This window comes from Plectropomus leopardus, chromosome 5, assembly GCF_008729295.1.
Source record: "Plectropomus leopardus isolate mb chromosome 5, YSFRI_Pleo_2.0, whole genome shotgun sequence".
Classification (NCBI taxonomy): Eukaryota; Metazoa; Chordata; class Actinopteri; order Perciformes; family Serranidae; genus Plectropomus; species Plectropomus leopardus.
Genome location: NC_056467.1, coordinates 14,795,415 through 14,809,878, shown reverse-complemented (window position 1 = coordinate 14,809,878; position 14,464 = coordinate 14,795,415). Strand labels below are relative to the sequence as shown.

Below are 14,464 nucleotides of genomic sequence, written 5' to 3'. Positions count from 1 at the left end.
ATTCCTTTTACTATAACCCACTGACCCACAATGAAGTGTATTGTGATATCATCGCCCTGCAGTAAATAGAGGGAAACTGTCTGAATGCAGGCCATTCAGGACGCACATAAATACAAATGTTGCCCCTTCCCCCTCATGAACACACACACACACACACACAAGTTGCATCCACACACACAGTATTCAAATGAAGCATCAAACAGTGAAGATCTGTGTCATGAATGAAAAGACAGTAAAGACACAGAGATTCATCTGTGTCAGCAGAATGACTGACTGATATTGAGTCATTGACTTGCACTGACTTGCTGGTTCAGTCTGGCGGAAGAACGTGGGCCAATGGAAATCTCTGCCATTCACTGCTATCAGATCTTACGGTATTATGTGAGTGTGTGTGTGTGTGTATGTGTGTGTGTGAGTTTAGTAAAGCTCATGTTTTAATGTTGCATAGTGTTATAAGTAACAGACACATGATTCACTCTTCAGACTGTTGCTTTTGTGCAGCGCTGTTTTGAGAGTCTCTGATTACAAGAACGAACATGTTCCAGTAAAAACTGTCGTGACAATTCACATATTTTATCCACATTAGCCCTTTGCAACCTGGATTGAAATTGGTTTTCTTGTACTGCATCCAGATGCCTTTCACAAGCTATTTAAGCCTTGAAACCTAAGCAAATTAGTTTGATTTCTTTTGAAAACATGAAGGAAAAAGGCAATAGGCAACTTGGCAAAACATGCCCCACGAATTCCAGGAATTTGTGGGGCGGGGGTGGGTGGGGGATTCTCAGTAAAAATGTCCAGAAAACAATATTATCTGTAACTGTACTTCTGAAAAAAAAATTGTACGATCCCTCCATTTCACCTTTTGTGTTCTTTATATTCTATATTGTCATTTTCTAAATTTAAATTGCTTCTATATTTTTTTATCTTATGTCGTATTCGGTTTAAATTGACTATTTTAATTCTTCCTTTATGTTAATTGTTTTGCACCAAAACACCAAGTCACTCCCTGTATATGTAAATGTACTTGGCAAAAAAACGGGATTCTGATTCTGGATTGTGATTCTAAATTATTATAACCATATAGTCTATTTCAAATTATATTATAAGAATTTTTTTAAATTTATTTATAGGATTTTTTCGGGGGGTTTGTGTTTGTTTCAGGTAATTTTTAATATAACTTTTTATTGAACTGCATTTATTTACCCAACACTGCAGACAGCATTTAAAAACAAAAGCAACATGACACAGAACATTTTTCCTCATATGGCATTATTTGCAAACGAATACCTGACAGATTATCTGAGATCATACCTTTAAAGTCACAGGGGGCTGAGCCCAAACCATGGTACGGGACATATTGTTTAAGTTTAAAAATGAAATGCACATTAGAATACGTTGATAGACTAAATAAACTCCACAGGACTGATATAATTGGGCATCATCAGTCCTGCTGAATAAGTGGGGAGTGAATATGATGCTCAGTTTCTGTGTACAACAATAAGACATGTTGACCTGTCACAGGACATTAATTACATGACATTAATTAAAGCTGAATGCCATTTAGCTGCTTCAGTTTAGAGTCCTGTTATGGTGCATGCTGTCACACTGTCATGACTTACTGAGACAATAGAGCAGACGCATCGTTAGTGTCATTAGTAACATCTGTGCTTTTCTTACAAAGACCAAGGTACAGTGCACAATCACTTGTGCCATTAAGTGACTGGAGTTTCAGAACTAGACGTGGACAGACACCAGAAATAACTTTACAAATTAAAAACCTTTCTTGCTGTGTAGAGGAGGGAATATATTTTACCCAGTTGGTTCAAAAAGTCTTTCAAGATTTAGGACATTCCTTCAAAATGGTGCTAAGTTTTGTTTTGACAAGAGATTTGTTGTCAGTTCCTTCAGACCAAACAAACAGCCAACACGACCTGTTACTCTCAGCCCAGTTGTGATGTCACACATTATGTAGGCTGACTTTTGTCATCAGGAGGTGAAGGTGATGGTGGGCATGTGTCAGACCACTGTTCAAAACCAGCTAAACCTTTTTTTCTTTTCAACTAATCATGAGTGTCTTTAGCAGCACACCACAGCAATTCACTGTGTGAGCAACCAAACCATGGTGTTTTTTACCAATCCATTCATGATTTTCCAATGGCTTTTGTGCCACCAAATGTGGCCGTTTTAAGCTGAAACATCATATTTTTTCAAACAAAAACCATAGTGGTATAGGCATTTCTGTACTTACACCTTCTCCACAACATTGTTGAGAAAGTGAAGTTTCAACATTACAAAATAACATTGAAATTAAATGTATCCTTGGTTTGGAAAATAGTTAAATACAAATTTTTTTTCTCCCGGTGACTGGATTGTTTCTCTTGAATAAATAGAAATAAGATTCTAATTGGGGACAATTTGCATTGTGAGATAAAACATAGTTTGGAAGGGGACATTATGAAATAAAAACTGTGTGCTTATTTAAATATATTATCTCTACTTATTTATGTTATCTTCTTTTTATTCTTTTTTTTATTTTATTTTACTTTTTAAAAAAAAAAAAAAAAAAACATAATAATAATTTAGACCGATGTGGACCGTTTATACTAGATCCCCAGCATAAGAGGAGCCTTTACGAGCTTCAGCTGACAGGTTGTGAGCCACATGCCCTTGCTGGGAAAAGACAAAGACCGACAGAGGGGGTTTACACACACACACACACACACACACACACGCTGACGGGAGTTTCAGCTTGCAGCGGTGACGCACTGTGAGCTCAGAGCCAGCTCAGTGTTTATATCTTTTTTTCACACACAGACGGAGAGAGAGGAGCCAGAGAGAAGGGAAGCCTCGCTTACCGGCTTTGTGGTTTTCATCCATTCCCTCTTTTCATTACACACCGGCTTACTGAGTCCTCTACATGTGATGATGCTCGTCTCTGAACACTGATTTCGACTCATTTTATCACCAAACCGGTAAGTCTGACAACTCTTTTTTTTACCCTGTTGTAAGAGTCTGAATGGCTGCTGAAGCCGGTAGTTTGGTCGTGTCAGTCATTGCCGGCTCGTGGGGCTTTTCTCGCCGCAAAGCCTGTCCGACCGTCATGACCACTTTTACGCACGGCGGTAACATGACATATTCATGTGTTTATATGAGTTTGTCTGAGATACAGGACATTATGGGGCACATTTCGATAACTAAATGTGGACGGAAAAGTCCCTGCTGTTCGTTTCAGTGTGGTACAAGGCTCAAGAAAGTATAATTTAAGATATGAAATGACTGAATGGAATAAGTTGTCTATGTTTCAGCAATCTTTGTTGTTTTTGTTTTAAATCTTACATAGATTTATAGAATTAGGATTTAGCTGTGATGATTTCGTTCTTTCATGGCACTTCCCAGGCGTATAATTTTAGTCATTTTATCACTTCTTTCCTCGATTCTGTATCTAAATACCTTAAATTAACTTTATTTAACATATAATTACTATGAGATCTACTGTGTGCCGTGCTGTCTAATAACAGAGTGAGAGCTTGCTTGACGCACTGTAATGGGTACGTGATGACCTCACTGGTAGTATGATCCTCCTCTTCTCTTTTTAATGAAGTGAAATGTCTTGGCTCTGCCTTATTCTCTGTAATGTATGTATAACCTTTGATGATATAAAGACTCAACAAGGCCAGTTGATCATTTCAGTTCAAGTAAACTTATATAGAGCATAATTTAAGTGGTATAGTATGCCAAAACATGTTGTATAGAGATTCATAGACAGAACAAACGCGCCTCTCACACACTTTTCTCTGTTACTGTGTCAGTTGAGGTTGTATCTCATCACCGTCACATCTCACACCATACTGGCGTGGTTCTGGCAGGATGTTCTGCTGCGTTATGTGCATACTGAGCAATGAGGGCAGGCTCCCTACACACACACACACACACACACACACACACACACACTTACACAAGAGCCAAGATGAGACTGTCATTTTTGGCCGAGGGCTTCTATTGTCTGAGACCAAATTCCTGCATGCTTGTATCAATAAGAGGCTCTCTCTCATTCAAAGCTATACGCACACACTTCCACCAGAAGAGGGCCATGTACAGCTTCACTGGCTCGTCCCTAATATTGTTACGAAGCAGGCATTTTAAGGAAGGATTTACAAAGTTTGTTCATGAGCTCTGTCTTGTCACGGCACGTGTGAACAGAGAATTTTAATGTGCGACTCACAAAGCATTTTAAATCGTTGATATTGGTTATTTACAAGAAGACAAACTTCCTGTTTCCTGTCAAGTACTTTCACCTCTTCTTCTGGGAAAAGGCAGTGTCTGGATATTTGCAGTGTGATTAGTGAAAGTGTGGGAAAAAAGTGGGGAAAAAAACTATCATGAGGCTTCTATCTGTTAGGCCAAAGCACATTTCATCACATTATATCTAAAGAGTGGAGGAAAGCAGAGAGTCTTTCTAAGTTCACAAGCTCATTTAAAGCCATAGTTGGTAACTTTTACATAAAATAACTTTGTTGAAACTGTGTTTATTCACACAGTATTATATGAGAAAGATAATGTGTAACAAAAAGGATATTCCTCTGACTATTTATAAGTTATTTTCATAAAAGTTACAAACTATAGCTTAAATTAAAACATTCTGCTTTTACTTCTCTGTTTATGGCTTTGCCATCTTTTGGACCAGGTTGCAGCCAGAATTTATTTATTCATTTTTAATATTATTTTCTGTTTTTCTTCAAGTGGTACTAAAACAGCTTTGTAGCATCGTGGTACATTGGTCTTTCCTTGAAAATAACTGCATTAATCAGTTTGCAAGATTTCACTGATTTGTGAGGGGACAATATTGTGTCAAAAGCCTCTCAGTAGATTATAGTTTGACTATTATAATTTAGATGTTTTTGTGTGTGACAGGTGAATGATTCCCTGAACAAGATCTTTAAACATGTTTTAACCTGCCCCAAAATGTCTTTGAATACTGCTGAGAATGTCTCTTAAAACACCTTTTCCTATTGACAGTAGCATATAACTTAAAATGTTGTTGCGTAGAACATAGATAATTTGTCTTTCTGTATAAGGTCTAGTGTGCTATGAAAGTGTGTACTGTGGATGTGTGTCTTTTTGGCAGGAAGCCACATTTTGTCCTTCATAGTATGTGCTCAACTGATGTTACAGCTAACTACACTGGGCCTGACATCTGAAATTATACCACACACACACACACACACACACACACACACACAAACACACACACACAAATGCTTTAATTATGAGGTGGTGTGTGTAGTCGTGCATTATCCAGAGCCAAATTTAACCCCCATTTTGCGCTCTACCCCACCCAACATTTACAGTACATTGCATGTATTCACGGTTTTGTGAAGAGGCAAATGTGACAGGGAGAGAAAGGAAAGAAAGGATTGGTTTGTGTGTGTGTGTGTGTGTGTGTGTGTGTGTGTGTGTGTGTGTGTGTGGTTGAAGTGATAACAAACTTACACATAGGGATTATCAGTGCACTTTAACAGACAGATGCTTCGACCCCCTTTTAGAGCATACAGTGTGCATGTGGAGGTCAAAGACACAGTAAGGCTTTAATTAGGCCATCAATCCTGTCATCTGTCTGTCCATCCGTTCAACCAGAGTGGTTGGGAATGCCTCCAGACGGTCTTCCGTCCCCGTGCCACAGCAGCCTGCCTGCCTCCCCAATGTCAGCCAGGAAACTCTATGCCAAAGAAATGCCCATTGCAGCAACCGCAGATCTTGATCCAGCTGGCTCAGCATGCTGCACACGCAGATTGCTGGAGGATGGGATGATAAAAGGAGGACCTGGACTTAAAACTTGGACTGACGTTTGCTCGAGCATGCAACCGCTCACATACACTTACAGTATGTGCATACACACCCAAGCTTAATTATAAGTTAATTTAATAGGCAAGCAGGGTTTGATGGACTGCAGCATTTACACCACGTATTCTCCGTCTTTATAGCAGATTTTCCTCAGGAGACAAACATGTCTTCTTTTAATATTTATTCTCTTAACTTCTGCACTCGGGACATTACAGTAAACTTAGCAACTGCAAGTCATGCTGCAGATGGTTTCCTTCAGTTGATTTCGTTCTTTTGAATTTGAGGAAGTGGAAAAGAGCCACATCCCGGATGTTTCTGCACCTTTGTGCCTGAAGATTACAGAGGTCGTGTATATCATAGTGTCATATTTTATCTCTAGGAGTTAATTTCCTGTGAATTGTGTTTTGCTCAAAAAAATGCCTTGAAAATTAAAACGGCGCACACCTTACTTCCTATCTGGGACCACGTGACACGATAGATTTTATACAGTGGTGGAAAGTACATTTACTTAAGTACAATACTCAAGTCGAGTTTTGAGGTTCTTACTTAGACTAGAACTAACATTATTTCCATCATTAATTAGTTTGCCAATTATTTTTAGTCTATTAACTGTTCAAAAGAAAATGGTGATTGCTTAAAGGCTGTAGTGATGCCTTCAATTGACTTGTTTTGTCCAAAATCTAAAGGTACTCATATGACAAAGATAAACAGAAAATCACATTTTAAAAAAAAGGTTTAAGAAAGGAAACATGGTAAAGACATACTTTTAAATGACTCAAGTTCCAAACACGCGTCTCCAGGGGAAAGTCCTAATTTTTGGGGTCAATTACTTAAAACAGAGTTTGTGAGAATAGCCTGTAATATTTGACAAATTTTCTTAATAAATGACTGAAATGATAGCCTATATCTAAATAGTTGCCAACTGATTTTCTGTCGATTAACTCATTGAGTTCTTTCCATTTTATGCTTCTTATACTTCTACTCCACCTCAATTCACAGGAAAACACTGCACTTTCTACTTCATTTGATTTAATTAACAGCCACAGTTTTTAGTCACTTGGATGGTGAAAACTTAAAAATGTCAATGGAAAAATAAAAAAAGCCAGGAGGAAGTTAAATAGTATATTTAAATTTATGGTAGCCTACAAAATTATATTTTTAGGCACTTCTCCAAGGTCATTTTCTTCCTTTTTAGTTTTCTTTCTTTTACTAATTTCTTGCTAATTTTTAAGTAATTTATTCTTTCTTCGCTCATTGCCTTCTTCCCATGTTTTTAAAAGAAATCAAGTCATTGTACCCAGGTTTCAAAGGGTTAAATATCCCAGCAGTATATAAAGCAGGTAAATTAAGCTGCAGCTCAGCCAACTACAACATTAAAGTAAAAGTAAAATGTTGTAGTTTTAGCCGTTTTTGAATGCAGGACATTTACCTTAAATTGAGTATTTTTATTGAATGGTACAGCGTTACCAAAGAAACTGATGTAAATTCTTGCACCACAGCTTCCATATTATATACTGACACACTGTATCTGTCATGAGATTTAACTTGTGTTGCTCAGTCACATTGCATTAGATTGGCTTCACTCGGGACCAAAGCAGACAACAGTAATCTTGCCCTGCTTGACCTTTGCCCTCTGTCTCCTCCATCTGCCCTCTCACTCCCCACTTTTACTGTTATATGGCAGTCTTAAAAATAATCTTTAAAAAAAGAAGGAAAGAAAGTGCAGACGTCTACTACCGAGCCAGCTCTGGGGGAGGAAAGACAAATCTGCACGACGACCGCAATCTGCTCGCTGAACTCGCCAGTAACCAATCGCTGGCTTTTAGTTGCCAGAACAAATAACACACCAGCATGTCCGGGTCGATGTCTTTGTGACAAGGCACAAATGAGTGAGTGCGTGTCATGTTTTGGAGAGAATCCACACAATCCCTTATGTGAGGAGTGCAACAGAAATGCCCTGTTTAAAAACAACCACTGAGTAATGAAGATGTAGAAGCAGGAAATTGAACCTCTCATCCGTAGCAGCACTTTTATAGAGTTATTGAACACAACTCCAAACACAGCATTCTTAGCTCCATAAATATATGTGGATATGTGAGTGTGCATATCTGTGGTCGGGTTTGCATGTTGGGGAAAAACTGCAGGGTTGCTTATCTGCTTCTTTCACCCTCATTCATTGACGTTTACTGAACTGCTTGCAAATGTGTACCAACTATTGCAGTACAGTCAGTACACATATGGATTTGTTTAACATTCCCAGAGGCCTGCAAGATTCCCTACATTTACTCTGGCCTCCACCCCTTGTACTCACTGACCTAGACATCCATTACAGTAACAGGTTGACATTAAATACACGTATATGCTTTCTTGACAAGCTGGAGGAGTAGATTTATACCACACTATATCAAGCTCATTTTACATAGCGATCTCGCCATAGGGGCACAACAAAGACCATTCATTATGCTGGCTTTGAAAGAAACAACACAGGCGTAATGCCACCTCAGTGTGTGATTTTATGTTGCGTTCCATTTACCTTACAAGTCAGAGCTGGAAATGATGAGTTGATTACGTTCCAGTACAAGTCGGAAAAACCAAGATGTCCTCGGCAATACCAGTTCAAGTCAGATTAGCCATTGTTAGCAATACCAGTTGATAACAAGGCATTATGCTGTATTCTGTGCGTACATTTACTGTCTCAACATGTCCACACATAGATGTTGGACCGATCTGTGTGCATGACTTGTTTAATGAAACAGAAGTCAGACATAAGTGCTGATGAACTGTATATTACTATAGCTTTTACTACCATATTGGATTTTAGGTTGGTGAGGTTCCTTCAGCTTTCCTAGTTGGAAATCTGATTTCAAGTTAAAACTTCTGACTGGAAACTTTTAACTTGCCAGTAATAGTGGAATGCAAAATGAGGCAACATGCCAGCATCCTGAAGGCAAAAGAGGCGTGACAGGCGTGACATGTAACACAGCAGCAATGGCCTAACATAAGACTGCAATTTCAAGACTGTACTGTCCCTGTAATACAGCAGCTGATCATATCCACTGCTAAGGAGCTCCTGGACCTCATTGTATCCTCAAATTGGCAGACATTTTCCATTTCTGTCCTTCTCTGAGTTAGCTGATAATTGCTAATTGCTGCTTTTTAAATGTCCTATGGGTGGGTCGCACAAAACACATTGTGAAATGCCACATCTGCCCTAACCCTGAAAGTTAGAAAAAGTTAGAAAATCTACCCAGAAGCATCCTTAAAGCACACTGATCCCCAAAGCGAATAGCACACCTACAATTTAGCATCACATTAAACAGATTAAACAGATTTTCAATACCATTTCATTAAAAAGTGAGTCTTGAGTTTCATGAATGAAACTTGTGTAGAAGGGACAAAATGTTTTCTCCACCTGAGCTCAGCTCTTAAATACAGAGAGTAGATTTTTCCACTCACTCAAACAGTAATTTACAAAATCCTCTGTGTTTGTTCGACAAATAGAGATAACATGTTGGAAGTGTTGTTTTTACACAGTTTAAGCATGTTTGTGTGCGTGAGAATGGGAATTGTTTTATTATAGCACACTGCGCATGTGTGTGTGCAAACTTTTATATAGAGCTGTAATGTGTGTATGGGTTGTGAATTATAATTTTAGTTGTTGTTGACATAAGGAGTTGATTTATATCCACAGTTAATGATGCTGGTGATGTAAAGGAAAATACCAGACTGTAAAGAAACACCTACTCTCGCACGCATTTTTGCAGCTCAGATCATCCCATGCTCTGCTTTTGTCACCTCTGATTGTTTTAGGGTTGTTTTGTAGCCAGAGGTGGTTTGTGGTTGACTTTGCTAAATTATAGCAAAGTGTTCTTGTGTCCTTGTGAAAAACACCATTTTTAAAGAAACTTGTGCAGTGTTGGCTTGTTTGTAATCAGGCAGACATTAAATAATGAATTGCAATCTTTTGATGTAACTAAATGGAAATTTGTGCAAAACAGGGATAAATGACAGTTCAAAGGCACCGCAATCTGGTTTTCATGTCTGCCTCTTAAGTAATTTGACTTTAGAGGGGGTTAGAAATTTGGACGTAGTGTTTGGAAACTAATTTCAGCGGGGACTTAGCCTAAAGCATGTGTGAATTTACGACTTACTACAAGAAGTTACATCTGTTTCTAATGAACTAAAGGAAAGGAAACATTTCTGTCTTACCAACAGAGTTTCTTTTGTATGCATAGGTATTCATGTTGGCTAATTAGGACATTGTGCTGTCACCCTGCTGTATTGTGGGATTGCAGGTTGCTGCAGTGGTATGACTCTGGCTGTAAACAAGCTGAGGACCTCACTGCATCTGTCTCTCTTGCCTGTTCTTCCTGTCACCCTCTTTCTGCACTCTCTCCGGTCAATTCAACCTCTCTGTTTCCACCTTGGTGATATCTGACAGCCAGTGTGCTGCAGAGACACAAGAGAGGCCCGTTAAGTTTCTGCCGGTGTACAGTTCCACTGGAAAACATGATGACTGACCATCACGTCAACCCAAGGACAACGAAGAGGAATGACGGACTCAAAGAGACAGTGACAGAAACGCATCCGCAGACAGTTATCAGACAAGCTCCCCATAATGAGGCATTGTCTAACGTAGAAAGCATAAATCAGCCTCTCATTTGCCGATAATGGGCACCTCCATTAAGTCAAACAGAGGGTATGGTTGTCCCGATCGCGTCGTTGTCATACACGTGCACATTATCCCTCAGTCCACGAAATGTCTGATGGATAATGGAGTGTAATTACCTTAAACCTTTTTTTTGCCGGCTCAGTTCTTTTCTATTGTATTTCACTCCATGGGCCGTTAGATAAAGAGGTGTTCCCCAAGGCTGGACATGCTACGTGATCTAGTGGGCTCAATAGGTAGCCATTATTGGCGTGGGAACTTGGTGGTTGACTTTTTTTTTTTTTTTTTTGCTTTATGACGGTGAGGGAAATCCATGTCTTTTGAAGTGTTTTTGAAAGGGTTTTGTCAGCCAGTTTTGAAGCACCCAAAGGAGCAGTCAGTGCACACTACATGTATTAACGCAAACGTTAGGCTATTCTGTTTTAAGCAAGGCCAAACTAAGTATAAATCTCTGTATTATCGACAAATTTTATGGAGTACAATGTCATGATCATGTCTCCAAAATTTTTTTGCCGTGATGTTAGAACTCACAAACAACTAAGAAAAATAACCCTGTTTTAAGTGTTATGGTGATGCATTTGTGAGATAATCTAATTGTTTTTGAAGGGTTTTATGAGCCTAAAACAAAGGAGGATTTCTCATCTTGTGAGGAGAAAATAATCCTGAGCTTCTCTGCCCTTAGCTGACGTTGCATCATCACACCTAAAGAGCAAATGGCAAAGGTGTTGAAAGTAGTTGGTTAGAAGAAGGTGATGATTCTTTGCACTGTCATCATTATTCATACCAGTCAAATTTTTCCAGGACACAGCAAGTCAGTTTACTTCTGTGTGGCAAAAAGCTGTGAATCTGACCTGGTCTATGGTCAGGCTTAACCTGGTCAAAATAAAACTATTAAATATTACTATTTAAGTCTCAATGAAGTTTTATTATGATGTATTGATCAAGCAAAGCCTGAAATCCTCTACAGACAAACAACTTCTGAAACTGCATGCAATAGGACAGGATGTTGCAGGTGAATTTAGCAAATATCTTTTAATGACCTGCCAACAAATCATAGAACCACATGGCAGACTACTCCCTCAAATGTCTTTCAGGTAGGGTTATAGGCAAGTAAAACTATTAGATCAAGGTTTAGAAAGGTTGTTCAAGTATTCTCTTCATAGTCGACCTTATACGTATATTGTGTTGTATATTGTAGCATATGCCCAATATTTATATTTTTTACATATTTTATTTTATATTTTCTTAAAATGTATCTTTGCTCATTCAAAAGAGCTGATGCTGATTTACAATATGGCAGCATACTGAAGCTGTCTAAATTTGTAAATACTGCTGCTGCTAAACATAGAATTTTATAAGCCCCACTTCCACCCTAGCATCCGCCTATAGCCTCAGATTTCAGGTTTACCCCAATGGGGAAAGTTTATTCTTGTCACCTCAAAATCTCTGCTGTATTGAGCTCACTGTAAACTTGCAGGGATCGCTGTATTCACATAATACATCTGGGTTGGCTTACTGAACTCCCCTGATGTTCAAAAGACTCTTTGAATAGAGAAGCTTTAAATCAGCTGTTTGCAATTGCTCTAAAGTGAAATTTTGGCTGAAAACCCAATGGAATTAAGTGTGAGACTGAAACAAGAAAGAGCTCTTGCCTAAAACCCACATATTTAAAAGACCGCAACTGCAATTTGAACTAATTCAGGCTTATTTATAGATCCTTGGTCTTCAACAGTGGGTCTGTGGCCCTGGGAGGTCCTCAGAGTTACTGCTGCAGGGCTGCCAAATCATCGTTTGGTAATTTCATTTGAGTTTTAATTTAATTATTAAGATGTAAAATGAATATATGAATCTGCCAATAATTAAATTATTGAATAAAAGAGTGAAGAAAGGCTGTTTTAAACTATAGACTTTTGTTATACCTATGTTTGCTGCCAGCATACATCAGCTGTGAAATCCAATATACATGGTGTTTATTGTCATGTGCATTAAAGTGTTATTTTAAGGTTATAAGGTTTAAGGTTATTTTAGGTCTAGTGTGCTGGATTTAGTGGCATGTGGCAGTGAGGTTGCAGAGGTAAAACTTCTCCCGAGATATGGTGGCCAATGCAAAAACACAAATAGCTCAAGAGCCAGCAACTGGTTTGTCCATTCTCGACCAACATGCTTCATTCCATGGTGGAGGACTCACGCAATATGTAGATACATACGGATAATTTTAAGGTAAGAAAAACACAGCAATTCTTATTTTCAGGTGAGTATACACTAAAGAAAATATTAATATTATTTACCATTTCTGTCAATAGATAAACCACCTCTGAATCCTACACGCTGGACCTTAAAGGCAATGGCAATACAGTAATAAAGCTGTTGGCTCAGCAGATGGTTCGTTTTATGATGAGAATTTGTTTACAGAGCTTTAAATATGGCTGACCTGTAAGCACGACTGACACTGACACTAAAATACATCATGGCATTGAAAATAAGCTCATTCAGAGTCTCATGTCTAACCAGAATTGTGTACTTGATGTACACGACTCATTGTTAGGAAGCCAATAACACGGCAGCTTGAACCCACTTTACCCATGATCTCTCCTGCCACTCAGTCACCTCACACTGAAAGGCGAGAGGTTCCACTCATTCTTGTGTTTCCTCTTTTGTGGTTCCTTCCTTCCTTCACAGCTTCATCCAGAAGGATTTCTCAGCTCAGCTGCTGCATGACATCAAGGAGCCAGAAAAAGCTCCAACACATGAGCTGCGACTCCGCTCCTCGCCCCAAAAACCGCCACAGAATAGAATAATGTCCGTGTTTTTGTCATGCCTTCGCCATTACTTCTTTATTATGGTTATTTTTAGGTCCTCTGAACAAAACAGGACATGTGACTGGTCATCTGATGTTGTCGCGACGTGTTATTGGAATGTGTCAAACAACAGCACCCAGGGTTTTGAGTAATTACTGTTTTACAGTTTTGGAGACATCGTCACGATCTTCACCCTTTCTTTTGAGGTGTTTTGGAATTTTTATCCTGTTTTGTTGTTGTTCCATAAAATGATGGCGACATCGTGGGCGACAGCGTCTTTTAGCGTCTTTGTTACGTGTGCTGGGATATTCTGAGAGGTGTAAATATCCTGTTATATCCTGCTCTTCTTACCCGCCTGTCTTCTCCCCCTCTGTTTCTTAGTTTGTCTTTCTTAGTTTTACTTCGTCTCCACCCATGCAGTCTCCAAACCAAAGCACATGTCCGACAGAGGCGTAAAGAAAGCCGGGTTTTGAAAAAGGAAACGTGAACAATAAAATGCAATTACAGGATTGACAGATCAAGAGCTGAGAGAGGTAGAAAGAGCACGTGGAAGGAAAGTCTGAGTTAAAGGATGTGAGACACAACAATTACAGCAAGCAGACAAAGAACTCCAATTTCCCTAACAGGTATTACAGTGAAGTGTAAATCATTCTTTTCATTGTAAGGTGCATCACTGCTGAAAGATGTTTTGGGAAACATTACTAAACATCACTCGCACTAGATTGAGATTAGTGCGCAGACTTGTTTAGAAAGGTAAATCTGGCTTCACACAAAGTGACCATTTTTGTGATTTCTCCATGAGGTCAGACAAAAGGCCTTCCAGAAATTTCAGAAAGGGTGATGATAAAGTCAAAGTAAAAAGATGCTGTTGTATAGTTATAAACTATGGTAAATGGGGGGATTATAGGCAGATAGAAAAAGAGTCAAAGATTTCGTAAAGCAATGGTTTGACATTTGGAAATACACATACTCACTTTCTTGCCGAGAGCTAAATGAAAGATTGATAACACTCACATGTCTCATGTCTGTTAAATATTAAGTTACAACCAGCAACCTGTTTACCTGGCCTAAAATAAAGACTGGAAACAGGTGGAAACAGTGAGTCTGGCTCAGTCCAAAGGCTGTAAAATCCGCTTACTACCCCCTATAAAGTCAA

At 38.8% G+C, this 14,464-nt stretch overlaps 1 protein-coding gene across 2 annotated transcripts in view; it reads left to right on the top strand.

Annotated features, from left to right (window-relative positions):
* The first annotated feature begins 2,831 nt into the window (after positions 1-2,831).
* Positions 2,832-14,464, top strand: part of relt (RELT TNF receptor) — a 32,130-nt gene continuing 20,497 nt past the window's right edge. For both annotated transcript variants that reach the window (XM_042486706.1, XM_042486705.1), the window contains exon 1: positions 2,832-2,972. The gene's annotated coding sequence lies outside the window, so the exon portion shown is untranslated. The remainder of the gene's footprint in view (positions 2,973-14,464) is intronic.